Here is a 13,421-nt window from a genome sequence, read left to right on the forward strand (position 1 = left end):
TTTGCAGTTGTATTCAGAAAGCTAGATTCCATTATCTCAACTCTGACAGGCTGAAAAGTTAAATTCTGATCTGACCTTTGCACTGTTTAGCAACAAGCAAACAAATGAGCAAAATGGGATTTGTCATGTGCAGATATTTAATTTAGCAGAAAACAAACAATCTGAATGCCTTTAACGTCTTTAAGCTACAGACAAGGGAACTGTAGGCCTGCACAACTCTGAAGAAATGAAATTGTTTATTTGGGATGCTGGGTTCATCCATCACTTCATGATCATGATGAAAATCACACTTACAAAAGAAATTAATGATCATAATGAGCACATATTCAGTGGTCTATAGAGATCATCATCCAAAGACAGACATATATGCTAAGGATTAAACAACACCTCCAAATTCTGAAAGACAGACAAAGGACACAGGATTTGCTGCTTTTCCTGAAAAGGCTTCTGTTAGGCAATGTTGACAATAGCCCAAAGAAAATGAGCTCTAGGACAATAAACAACGTGAATCAATAGTAATGATATTGGAAGAGGGAGCTACATGTCCAGAAGGCAAAGGACCTCAGAGATGTACTGCACTTGGTTAGTCAGTGTAACTAGTAAACTGGTTCTGGCTGACTGGAACTGTTTGCAACATCATTGCATGGCTAATATGTCTGAGGTGGGGAGAAAAGGTCTAGCGATGAAAATTGTACTTATAATGGTTTAACTCAGTGGACACAGAAAATGTGTGGTGTATCACTGAAGAAGCAGCGTGCGTTATAACTGTGGCACTAAATGAAAAGGGAATTGCCCTTATCATAATTACCATGTAACACAGACTGGATGATGTATGCCCCAAATGATTCAGCATTTTCCACAAATGCTTTTTTTTGGCAGCAATCTATGAAAATCTTTAAAGGCTAAATATGCCTTTAAACTTCTTTGGAAGCAGAGAGATTATAACTGCATCAACAGTGGGCATGGGAAAGCTGGTTGACTTAAGACGTTCCATAGAGACATGATGGCAGATCAGTGGCACAGCACAGCTGCTGTGCTTCCCACTTCACTGATGGAAGGAGGATTCAGTATCCTTACTCTGGGCATATCCATTGCTCCACAAAGAGCATGCCCCTTTTCGGATCCTGCATGCATAGGCACCACCTCGTCATGCTGGGCACATTTCTCTATCTGCCAAATATGTGCCTGAGCAGCCCAGCAAGCGATCTCTCTGATGGAGTGGCATTTGGGACAAACCCTCTCTCCACAGAAAAGGCTAATGCATGTGGATACCAGAAATGTGAATTTGCTAGGAAAAATTCCAAAGCATCACAAGGGGAGAGACATACCTCTAGAGAAAGAAAACAAAAAGAAAATCAAGTAACTTTGTTTTTTCCTCAGGCCATAACAAGACCGAAACCTCCCACAGACACGTGTCCCTTCTACCTCTTCAATCAATGTACAAGCCAGTCATTGAAGAATGTATATATTATAGATCTAGGTATGTATGTATTTTAAAAGTTGCTTAATAATGGGCTGTGGCATGAAAGGAAAGAAAAAAGCAATGGTTGCTCAAGAGCTGTTAAGTGAAGAGACACTCTGCAACAGCTACTAAAGCAGGAGGAGCTTTGGCACTGCAGGACAGAAAAAATATAAAGGAACTCACATTTTAGACTCCTCTGGTGGTGGCTGCTGCTTCCTGGAGAGGGCCTCATCCAAGCAAGCTAACGACAATAGAAGACCTCCTCCCTGATTTCAGCAAGGTCTGGATCAGGTCCCTGCTGCAGTGCCTGCTGCACTCCACCAGGCTTCCCGACTGTCTGCAGGGCAAACTGCAGACTCACAAATGGTTCACATGATGGCAAAATGATGTCGAGACTTTACATTTTGCCTCAGATCTTCACAGCCTCGTGCAATCTCAAGACATTATCTCTGAACTCCTTCAAGGTTGCAGCAGCCTACTTTTGCTGCTGAAGGACAAAAGATGGGGCCTAATCCAAATCCAACTGAAGTCAGCAGAGAAAATGCCAACTGTTGCTGCTTTTTCAAGGCTTTTCAAGGGAATAAAGTTTCAATCTCTTGGAGTTTCATTCATATATCACAAGTTTTGTTTACAATTTTGCCCATTGCAATAGTTTCCTGAACCTGTGGGAATTAGAACAGGTTACTGCAAGATAAGCAAGGCTGGGAGTTTGTAGGCGCCAGATACTCTCTGATAAATCCCCTGTATGTATGCTCAAATCCTGCAGTAAAAATGCACTAATCTACTTTTCTTTCATGTAGCAGCAGGTTACCTTTCATTTACTGCAGGGTAACAGTGGTCACTCAAGCAAATATATATAGGACAGTGTCCAACGAGGCGGCTCTCGTACTCCCGTGCAAACAATACAACACAGAAAAAAAGGAGACAGCAGCTCCCGCTTTTGTTGCGAGATCAGTTCCAGGATTACTGGCTTAGTTTTTACCAGCTCCTTGAGAAAATGGGCTGTATATTACACATGAAAAGGCATGGCAGTGCTATTTTTCACGTCGTCATGATTAATTTATATTTCTAAATAACTCTGAGTATTAAAAGACACATTCTGTTCTTCACTCCTGCCAGTTTTAAGGTACTTATCCGATGGGTTTGGAAGCTTAATAGGATTCCCTTCACAGCTTTTCTAAAAATACCATTCCAATTTTTGCAGTTTTCTAAAAGAATCCTGTGCTTGCCAAAGTACACATTCCCCACATAGAGCAACCATTGTCAGCAGTCTCTGCAGTTTGGCTGAACATGATAAACGTTGATGGGAAGGCATAAGGTAATACTTTCAGAAATGCCATAATGTTTTCAGAGCCTATGTCCCATTTTCAAAAGTGAATGAAGTTCTAAGGAGTCAGATTTTCAAAGGAATTTAGCATACAAAAAAATTTGAATTTTCATTAGCATATATGCAGGCTTGTAACCAGTTTGAGTACTTTAGAAGCAAAGGGCTGTTATTTTTATGTGCATGAACATTTTCAAAAATCCATTCCTTGAAAGCTACTGTTCCAATGCTTTAAAGAATTGGCTTCTCAAATATTAAAATATTTTTATTGAGATTTTGCTGTATCTTTCAGAAGTAAAGGAGAACAAAGAAATAAAAAGAGAAAGGAAATCTGAAATTACAAATACAGTTCTAGTAATTAGATACTCACAGAGAATAGGTTTAATAATTAAGCCATAGATACAGATGTTTCAGCACTAACAACTATAGGTATGGATTTAATTGGATTTCTTTTACTGTGTTATATAATTTCAGCTCTCCTGCTTGACGAACCAAACAACATTGCGCAAGTGGTATAAACACATTTTAAGTGAAAATGAAGTGGAACCACTGAAAAGGTGAGTGGCAGCGATTTAGACTGAATAACAGAAAAATAAGGAAAAAATTAGAAGGGGAGACAAAGAGGAGACAAGGGGCTTCTGAAAATGAGGTTAAATATTTTAGCCACACTTCATACAGTCGGTTTTATATCTATACAAAATATCATCAAACTATTCATAGTCCTGTTATTTTCTTTTAAAAATTCCAATGCAGAACTTCATAAAAGGAGATAAAAATAAAATAAAAGTTCACTCTCTGTTTTAGAGGCAGAAGTCTCTCCAAATCTCTCATTAATGCATGAAGTATAATATTAACTTCTTTGTTCTTTGTCTTCCTGCAATAACTGAATAAATCAATGTCTCTAACTTACATGTAGAAAAACATTTTAGTAAAAAGTCAGCATAAAATACTGTTCGGCTAAAAATATCTTCCCAAAATACTCCTGGTGGACACTTCATCCCACAAAGGAGTTTCACAATAACAAATACACTACACTACACACAAATACAAATACACTTTGCCTCTTACTAAGACGATACTGAGTACTGGGTCGCAAGTAATACCCTTCTAAGCTCCCTTTCTGTTTGTGTACAACCTTTTGCTATGGTAAATGTATACCACACAAACAAGTTGCTAAGAGATAACACAGATTGTGAAATTATGGTACATTAGCAGCAACTGCTTGGATGCCCATGTAATCTTACCCCCATTGAGTGTAATGTAGTTTGCGCCTCAACGGATGGGTGGCAAAGGCCTTACATGTACCATAAAGAGAAGCCATTGGGTGGAGTAGGTAACATGCTGCAAATCCACACCCCAGCTTGCCTCATGGTAATTTGTCCATGCAGGTATCCCTCGGGTTGCCTGGAGATGGATATTCCTTCCATCTTCAAAGAAAACAAGGAAACTGTACCTGATGAAAGACAAAAATGAAATATTTATAGAAAGTGCAAGATACTTCACTGTTGCAAATAACTGAAAAGTTAGAAGCCATATGTGAAAATTTAGCTCTAAGCAGCGAGTTATTTGAAACAATATATTATCTTCTGTTCTGTTAAAACTGAAAACCGCTTTTAAATTCTTCTAATAGAAATCCTTGGTCTGATTTTCCAAAGTAAATGTTTGATTTCTAAATCTTTGTGAACACAGAAGTCCCTAGCATGAAAAAGAGCTGAGATATGCAAGGACCGTGGTACTAACCCCCCCAGAATGAAACAAAGTTATACTCTGAATGACCTAGCACTACCCTCTGTAGTAAACTCAGTTTACGATTCTGGAACTCTGTTAACTAGGCAAACTATATAATTTTTCATTTTTCTTATGATTTGTATATATATTTTATCACATAAATGAGCCAAAGACAAAACACTGAGAGGGTATTTTTTATTTGCTTGGGATTTGGGGTTTTGTTTTTTACTAAATTTCGTGATTCTAAAAAAGGCTCTATTTTTCAAACACAGTTGTATTTTTAAGTGAAGCATTATAAAATCGTCATGCACAAAAATGAGTATGTTTTTCAGTATATATGTTGATTTATCTGTGTACTAAACTCACTTTGCAGTTGAACTTACCTGCAGACATGTTTTGTTGACATAAGTTTTATTCAGTTGATATTTAGCTCTAAAAGCATCACTTTTTTTCCCATTAAAGGTCAAAATCCTGTGGCCAGCCTTTTGACAGTGTGTAGTTCCTCTTTAGATAGTTTTTACCCTTGAGACAGCAACTACCTCAGCTACGTAAGTGTTGCAGGAATCATCTTAAATTTTAAAAGATATTTTTAGGTAGAAAAGAGAGTAGAATCACCAAGTAGAAAACCAAATTGTTTTGGGATGATGTGTTACTATGTTTTATCCATTCTTCTTACTCAATATATATCTCAGATCAAAGACATACCCTGTATAGTATTACACCAATTAGTAGTTAACAGAAGGAAGTCAGGGAAAAAAAAGTAAGAGGGAGCACAGAGGGATTAGCAGAAAAGTAAAAGAGTGTTTATTTGAATGCCTGAATCTTCCAGCCCACACAGTCTTAAACTGGCTGACTAACTACACCACTGCCTTCACTTGCTAACTTGACTTTTTTTCCATGCAGATTAGTTTTGTATGTTCCAAGAACCCTCTCTTTTTGAGCTGGAATTCTGTGGCTTGAAAAGCAAACAAATGTCTGGTCATTCAGGAAATTTCATGACGCAACAACACTCGACACAATAACCGCTTTGAACTACATGGAGATCTGTAGTATGGAAGGCCAAAGAGAACAAAACCTGCCATGACCTCAGCAAAGCTACAATCATCTGCATTGTGTCAATACAAGGGCATAAAGCAACAAGCACAGAGACAAGTTCAAGCTCTACAGTTAGACAGGCAATCCCTACGTATAGATGAAGGACTCAGCTATAACTCCCTCCTGATGCAGGAGCGACAGACACACCCACATGAATGACTGGAGAGAGATTTACTTAAGTGAGGCATGCAGGGCCAGTACAGCAGGATAGGTGCAACAGCACAGTACGCATCCCGCCAGACAAAACTCCATAGCTATTTGAAGAAGTTCCTATTAAACTCTTGCTTCATCCCCAGTACCACCCTGAAAGAAGGAATGTGTTTATGGCACAAGTTAACAGGCCTGCCCACACCCTTGTCATGGGGGAAGGCACAGCCCAAGGAGCATGAAAAGAGGTCAAGCCACAAGATAAAGCCCGCAAGAGAAACAAATGGCAAAAATACATGCCAATATCAACCTCAAAGTAGATAAAGCAATGTAAGGCACAAACAACATCAGGCCCGAAGATATCATCTGATGCAGCAAATGCCCGTAACTTGCCTGTTGGCATTACGGTAACAGCAGAAGTATGTTACATGCTTCCTAACACGCAGAGGAACACAGGACTGCACGGTTCTCACGAGCGATAACACCAGACCAATAGGACTCTGGTGGAGACTGATGTATATCTGGAGAGATGGGGGTGCTACTCCGAAAGCACAGAAAGCAAGACAGTTCAGGTCAGTTCGTAACAAGCAAACAGCTGGGGAAGCAGTGCTCCCTCTTCCTGTACGCTCCAATCTCCACCTGCTTTTATAGCATGGTCTTTCCTGATCTCCATCATATACTTCCTCATCACTTCCCTTTTACCACGCGTAACTTCTCACTCTCCCTCAGATTATTCCCTCACATGAGCTGGCTTTGACCACTCCCATTATAAAAATATACCACCCTGAGCCAACTTGTTTCATCGGTATCACTCCATCTTCTTTTCATTCTGAAGCTCTTTGAACACTTTATAGTTTCTACCTGGGGCTTCACTCCTTGTGTGGTTCCTTCCTTTTGCAACTGAAGCTGTTTTTACCAGAATATTTAATAATACTTCTGTAGCCAAGAGGTACATTGGTAACCTGTGATTTATGGGAAAGGAGGGGGGGAATCTGTGTACAACTTACACATTCTAGTTGATGTTATACAGTTGTTATGAAACTCTTGAATCATGGAAGGCCTCATTATATGGGGAATCCACCATTTGTTTACAAAGGCTGCATCACATCCCTCCCAGACAAAGCACAATAATGGGTTGTTATAACTTTAATGATAACCTATTCAAAGAGCTCTGGCACAATTAGTTGGATGAAGTCTAAAGAAACCAGCTGAATAACTACTCTGCGTGAAGTGCAGAGCAGAACAAAGGAAACCAGGCCTTCAAGGAAGGAAATCGGAATCGGAGGCTGGATAGAGTGACATTAGCAATGAACAGGAAACTTGGGCAGGAGTGATGGGTTCTGTGTAGCTGCAGGAACTTAGCCCTAAATTAATAGAAACTAAGCAAAACGTGAGGGACGGGGCATTCAAAGGCTTGAGGGCAAAAGATAGTCTTATTCTTTTTGGATTTCTATTATTTGCTCTGGTTCTTTTCTGACCTCCTTAATTATTCCTTCAATATGTCCCTCAAAGACAACATCCTGCAACAAAGTCTAGCTGAACATCTGCTTTTGGGCTACTCACTGAACTGATAGCTGAAGTCACAAACAATTGGTCTTTGGCTAAACAAACCCTTGAGGAATCTAGTCAATGCATCACCCCTCAGTTTTCGGTCTTCAGGCAAACTTGGGCAATGCAGGTCATCCTCACAGTTCATTAGCCTGTCCCAAACTAACATGCCTTTAGAATTCTACTGTGACTTAAGGATACCGTTTTCCAAACTCTAAGGAGTTGTACAAGCATTTTTGTTTACAGTCAAACTCCAAAGGCACAAGATAAACAAGATAGAAGTGTTTTACTGAGCTCTTGAACATCATTGTTTTGCTTAACAGGCAAAACCCAGAGGTTATAAATCCTAAGAAAAACTTCCTAAATATAATGCCTCTTCCAGTAACTCTCGCTTTCTTTGGGAAACCCAGAGAGTCCGTCTGTGCTCAGCAAAGCTGTTTTATCCTTCTGTGGTGAGCACCTCAGCAGTTCCTCCCCTAGTCAGAACTTGTGAAAAGACAAAGAAAGCAAACAGCTCCGCTTTTTTCTTAAATTCTTTTTTCTTCATATTATCCTTGAATTTGCTTTCTCTTAAGAATATGCAACTGACATTTTGTAAGGTCAAAGGCAACTCACTATTCTGTCTCTGATTAGCACTGGTTCTTTAGGGATACAATATAAGAATGAGGTCAACTAAAGGCTGACGCTTCCCTCCCACCTTGTGGCAATCAGTATTTTAGAGATTTCCTGAGCCAAAGGCTGCCTCCAGAGTTAACTAGCCCTTGACAGAAGAAAGCACATGATTTTTTTCAGACAATTTCTGAACCCATTTATACTTTTGGCATTCTGTCACAATGAGTTTCACTATTTAATTCTGTGCTGCATGAGGAACTATTTCCTTTTGCTTGTTGTAAACCTGGCACATAGCAATTTACTTGGGCTCCCCTCAGTTCTTGCAGTAGAGAAAATAAAAAGGGAAAGAATTCTGAGAAATATGGGTTGAGTGGAGGGAATGGGATGGCTTTCAGTTTATACTCCTGCCTGCCCTCCCACCTACTCAAATCTTCTTCCTTCTGTAAGAGGTTCTACATGAAAGACCTGAACCATGAAAGACATTGTCCATAGCTCTTTACTCATAACAGCTTAAAGAAATTTAATGTCTTTATTGAAAGATTCTGTCACATAATTTTTAGAAGTTCAAGTACAGTATGTCAACCAGTTCTATTAATCTGTGAAACATGAGTCACTTATAAATAAACTGTTCTGGTTCTTCCACCATACATCATAATTATTTCTATGTCCACTAATTTTATCCTTTATTATAGTTCCTAATAACTTGCTTGTTATAAATGTTGTACTTGGTGGTGCACACTTCCCTGGATCCTCCCCTACACAAAACCCTTTAAAGAAGACTAGGATCATGTTTGGACGAAGTCGTGGTGATGTTCCCATTTATTTTCCCCATTTGTTCTACAATATCTTCTAGATGACTCAGTGTTCTAAAATTTTTTCCTACAGCATGTTTAAGTAAATTTGTTTTCAGGAAGATTGCTCTCTTGAGAAAACAATTCTCCTTCAGACAATCTGTTTCACTGTACAGGACGTGTGTTAATACTAATTCTGTCTAACCATCCTCTGTTACTGTGTTTGTGCCATCACCCTTAAGAACTTCAGCCCCATGGGAATCCAGGAAAATCATGATCACCACTAAGCTAAAAATAAAGCTTGTAATCTCAGATATAAATATGGAGACTTCATGATGTAAAGAAAATACCTAATCTTGAAAAACTTGTGTGTGATCTTATACTATCACCCTTCCAATTTCTGATGGGGATTTTATAGAATACTGGCTTTGGTTTTCCTTCTCCTCTGTGCCTCATCCTGGGATATTTTATCCACAAACAAAAGCAGCTACACTATTACTGAATCTCAGGTCTGCCCCTTTTAGCAAAGCTGAAATCTTAGCCTGTCTCTCTGTCATCTCTTCATTGCCTAGACTCCATGTCAAGCTCAGTGCAGCAAAATAAAAACTCTTAAATATTCATCAAAAGGAATTTTCACTACCATCTACCATGCACATATCAGAGCGGGGGCAGCTATAGTCTGAAATGTCTGCACAGCCATGAGGACATGATGCTACTGGGAAACATGGAAGCACACGCCACACCGGCTAAAACTAATGCGGAGATTAAAACTACCGTAGTCTTTCCTCCCGGGAAATATGTGCCTGGACACCATTACAATCTTGTCTGCCTGAAAGACTCATAACCTGCTGCTTTTCCTCAGATCTCCTTAAGGTTTACACAAGCAGTCTAGTTGAAGTCCTGCAGATTTTTTTTATGTAACATATCTACATATTGCTATTGTCCATGCGCACAGCAAAAATTTTACCCAGGTATATCATATACCACCAAGTACTTTCCTGTTCCTGACAAATGTACTTCTTCAAGGATTTTTCAAAAACGTCACACTGTCCTTCCCCATGCATCTCTTCACTCTCTCTTCCTTTTAATTATATCAAATATGAACTCTTTATCTTCTTTTCAGAGCCTTGTCTAGTTGTTCTACTCCCAAAATCTCCCATTCAGTGTCAAAGGACAACTCTTGCCCCGTATGCCCCTCCCCACCATTCCCATATTACATTTTCAAACAAGCACTTTTATATATTCTCCCATCTTGACACTAATGTTTTGAGGGAGTTCCCTATAATTATTGATACAACCATTTAGTTGTTCTTTTTTAAATCTTCCTTACACTTTCCTTTGTTATGGTGCTTCTATGGTAGAGAAGGGCGATTACGCTCTTCATACGGTTGCGACGTTCATTCAGTGAGAACACTGCAAATCACACTAGTCAGTAGGGTCTCATTGCTGCCACTGCTGCTCATCAGCCTGCCTACAGTCATCTTTCCTCTCTTGTCTAATTAAACTGAAAGTTCCTAGGCACAGTCTTTTGTGTGCGTGTATTTGTGATTAGCAAAGTCAAAACCACAACAGTGATGAGATACCACTGCAGAGTACAAGATGTAAGGCCCGAGGAGCAACTAATTTGAGCAACTATGCTAAATACATATGGCACAAGAACCATGTCTGATTTCACTGAAGATACAAAGGGAAAGTACTGATACCAATATTGCAAGATGGCATCCTTAAACACTCGAAAGCAGCAACAACATCCAGATGAGCAAGCATCTTTGTGATTCATTCCTACCTGCCTGTTGATAAAGAATATTACAGACAGCTATTGTGATTATCACCTTCTCTGCCAAATGTCTGTAAGATTTTCATCCTCACTGAGGCTTGACAGTGAGTGAAGGACAGTCAAAGGAAACATGTGACAAGTTCTTACACTGCTGCAGTGGACCACCAAAAGGACCCTGAATCCTGTGCACTTTCTCCTCTTCTGTGATTTGCTAAATACTTCGTTGTTTCCTATATTGCATTTTTACTGTTTTCCACATTGTGCATGTAGATGGGATGTTGTCATATCCTTGTTCAACACAGTACTATTTGATCATTTAGATCTTTCCTACAGCCCCATGTTTTCCATGCTACTAAAGAAAGCAAACTGAGAGAAGGAACAAGAAGTACCCAGGGCAGAGCATGTTACATGAGACTTGTACATACAGAACTTACTACATTGAGTTTCATCCTTGTGTTCCTTTCAGTTCTTGTTTTTCTAATTCACTGTGGCACCTGCCTAAAATTAGATTACAAATTCACTGGTTCATGTGTTTTGCACCTCTTTTGCCAAGTTCTTCGTGCAAATTCTATGCAAATGGTAAACATCAATTATGACCATAATACTAATAAATGCAAATTAAATGCTGCTCCAGGAGCTATTCCCTCAGAATAGTAACAGTCAGTATTTATGTAGGACTTCCCCCTCACCCCCCAGACTGCAAATACGTTAGTTAATTAATTGAGGCTGAATGACAATGCCATAATTAGCCAAGCCCAGGCTTCTCTTAACAGTGATGGGGCTACCAACATAATGAAGGCTTTCATGATTCCAAGAAAGTACCCATTGCCATTTCACTGGATGGAATTAAAATATTGTTTATGCACAGAATGATTGGTCTTATAACAGCACCAAGTCCATACAGAATTGCAAGGAACATGGGAAATGAACAGAAAGAGCTTGCATCTTCACTCAGCAGCTGTCAACCACTACATGTGATCTATAGAAACAGTGTCTGAACTGTTCAGTTCAGTTGTTTTAGCCTTTCATAAACATAGAGACAACACACAGGGATCTACGGACTGACTATTGTATGTACTACACATCGTATGGATATGGAGTTACAGTCATTAAGGAACCATACATCATTCAGGGTATACACTGACCCTACCACGTGCTTGGGAAACTTACAGAAAACAGATGAGTTGTTCCCATTGTGTCAACCACAGACTACTGATGACCACCAGCAGGTCGAGGGGCGTGATTCTGCCGCTCTGTTCTACTCTGGTGAGACCCCACCTGGGGTACTGCATCCAGCTCTGGAGCCCTCAGCATAAGAAAGACATGGACCTGTTGGAGTGGGTCCAGAAGAGGGTCACAAAAATGGTCAGGGGATGGAACACCTCTCCTATGAAGAAAGGCTGAGAGAGTTGGAGTTGTTCAGCCTAGAGAAGAGAAGGCTTTGGGGAGACCTTATTGCAGCCTATCAGTACTATCAGAAGGGTTTCTAAAAAAGATGGCGGCAAACTTTTTAGCAGGGCCTGTTGCAGCAGGACAAGGGGGAATGGCTTTAAACTAAAAGGGGGTAGATTTAGACTAGATATAAGGAAGAAATTTTTTACGCTGAGGGTGGTGAAACACTGGAACAGGTTGCCCAGAGAGGTTGTGGATGCCCCATCCCTGAAAACATTCAAGGTCAGGTTGGACAGGGCTCTGAGCAACCTGATCTAGTTGAAGATGTCTCTGCTCACTGCAGGGGGGGTTGGACTAGATGACCTTTAGTGGTCCCTTCCAACCCAAACCTTTCTATGATCTATGCCAGGCAAGTCCCTTTTCATGTACCTTTTCTCTTAGGCAGTTAGAGGCTAAACCTGATAAGTCTAATCGCTTTTAAGAAACCAGGCTCTTCAGTTACAAAGCTGATTGCATCAAATCAGCTATATATAGCTGATTGAGCTAAATCAAATAGAAATTAAATTAATCATCTACTTAGAGCACCACAGTCTCCAGAAGCAATATAATCCATTACAAGAATGTGTATTGTTTACTGACACTATGCTACCTCCTGAGGTGAGTCTATGCCAATCATATGTGAGACATAACATCTACAAATAAGGAATACTGCAAAAATTCAGTAAGAACAGGAGTGATTCAGTCCCTGATTTCTCACTAATCCACATGATACAGCCCGCATTAGGGAATAACACTGTCTTCAGTCATGCTGTCATCACTTTATACACTATCCTCATGTTCAGTATATGCATGATTACACTGGTGCCAAGGAAGGTCCTGCTACTATGCTACTGCAAAAAAAGGTTTCCTCTCCAGAGATCTTTTTTCAGCATCACAGACAAACCAACTCAGGACTGCCCAGCTATGTGCAAACCTCCCAGTTACACCAACTTTGCTCAAAAACCTTGATGTGGCAGGCACAGAAGCTGTATGTCTGCCCAGTGAAGGTACTTGTGTGTACAAGTGGCTGACATGCCCTATTTCCTAACTCATCCATCATAGGCACACACATGCAAACCTGTTGAATCCCAGGAGATATCATTATGGCTATGAGCAGTGGGCTAAATTCTGTGCTATGCCTTAAATTGTTGGAGTTAAGGAAAAAATTACCTAAAGCCATTATAGCAGCTTCTGAGTATCTCTTGCAGCTAGAGTGATCCTCTGGGATGATTAGGAGTCCTGATGCTGTTCTCATTTACCACAACCTCAGAAAAGCTGTCAACCAAATGTCTCACAGTTCACCTGCCTTTACTTTTCTCCTGATATTTGTTTTTCTCCTCTCCCAGAGAACAGCAAGCTGGAAGCTGCAAGCAAGCAATGTGTGCCATCTCCAGGCTGCTCCTAATATGAAGAAATATCCCCAGGGGTGCAATTTTTCAGGATCCTTACATATGACCTGTAGTTCTGTAATTTGATCTTTCTTTCTGGTCTTTCAAACAGAAAAAC

Source organism: Pygoscelis adeliae, unplaced genomic scaffold (genome assembly GCF_000699105.1).
Source record: "Pygoscelis adeliae isolate BGI_AS28 unplaced genomic scaffold, ASM69910v1 Scaffold429, whole genome shotgun sequence".
NCBI lineage: Eukaryota > Metazoa > Chordata > Aves > Sphenisciformes > Spheniscidae > Pygoscelis > Pygoscelis adeliae.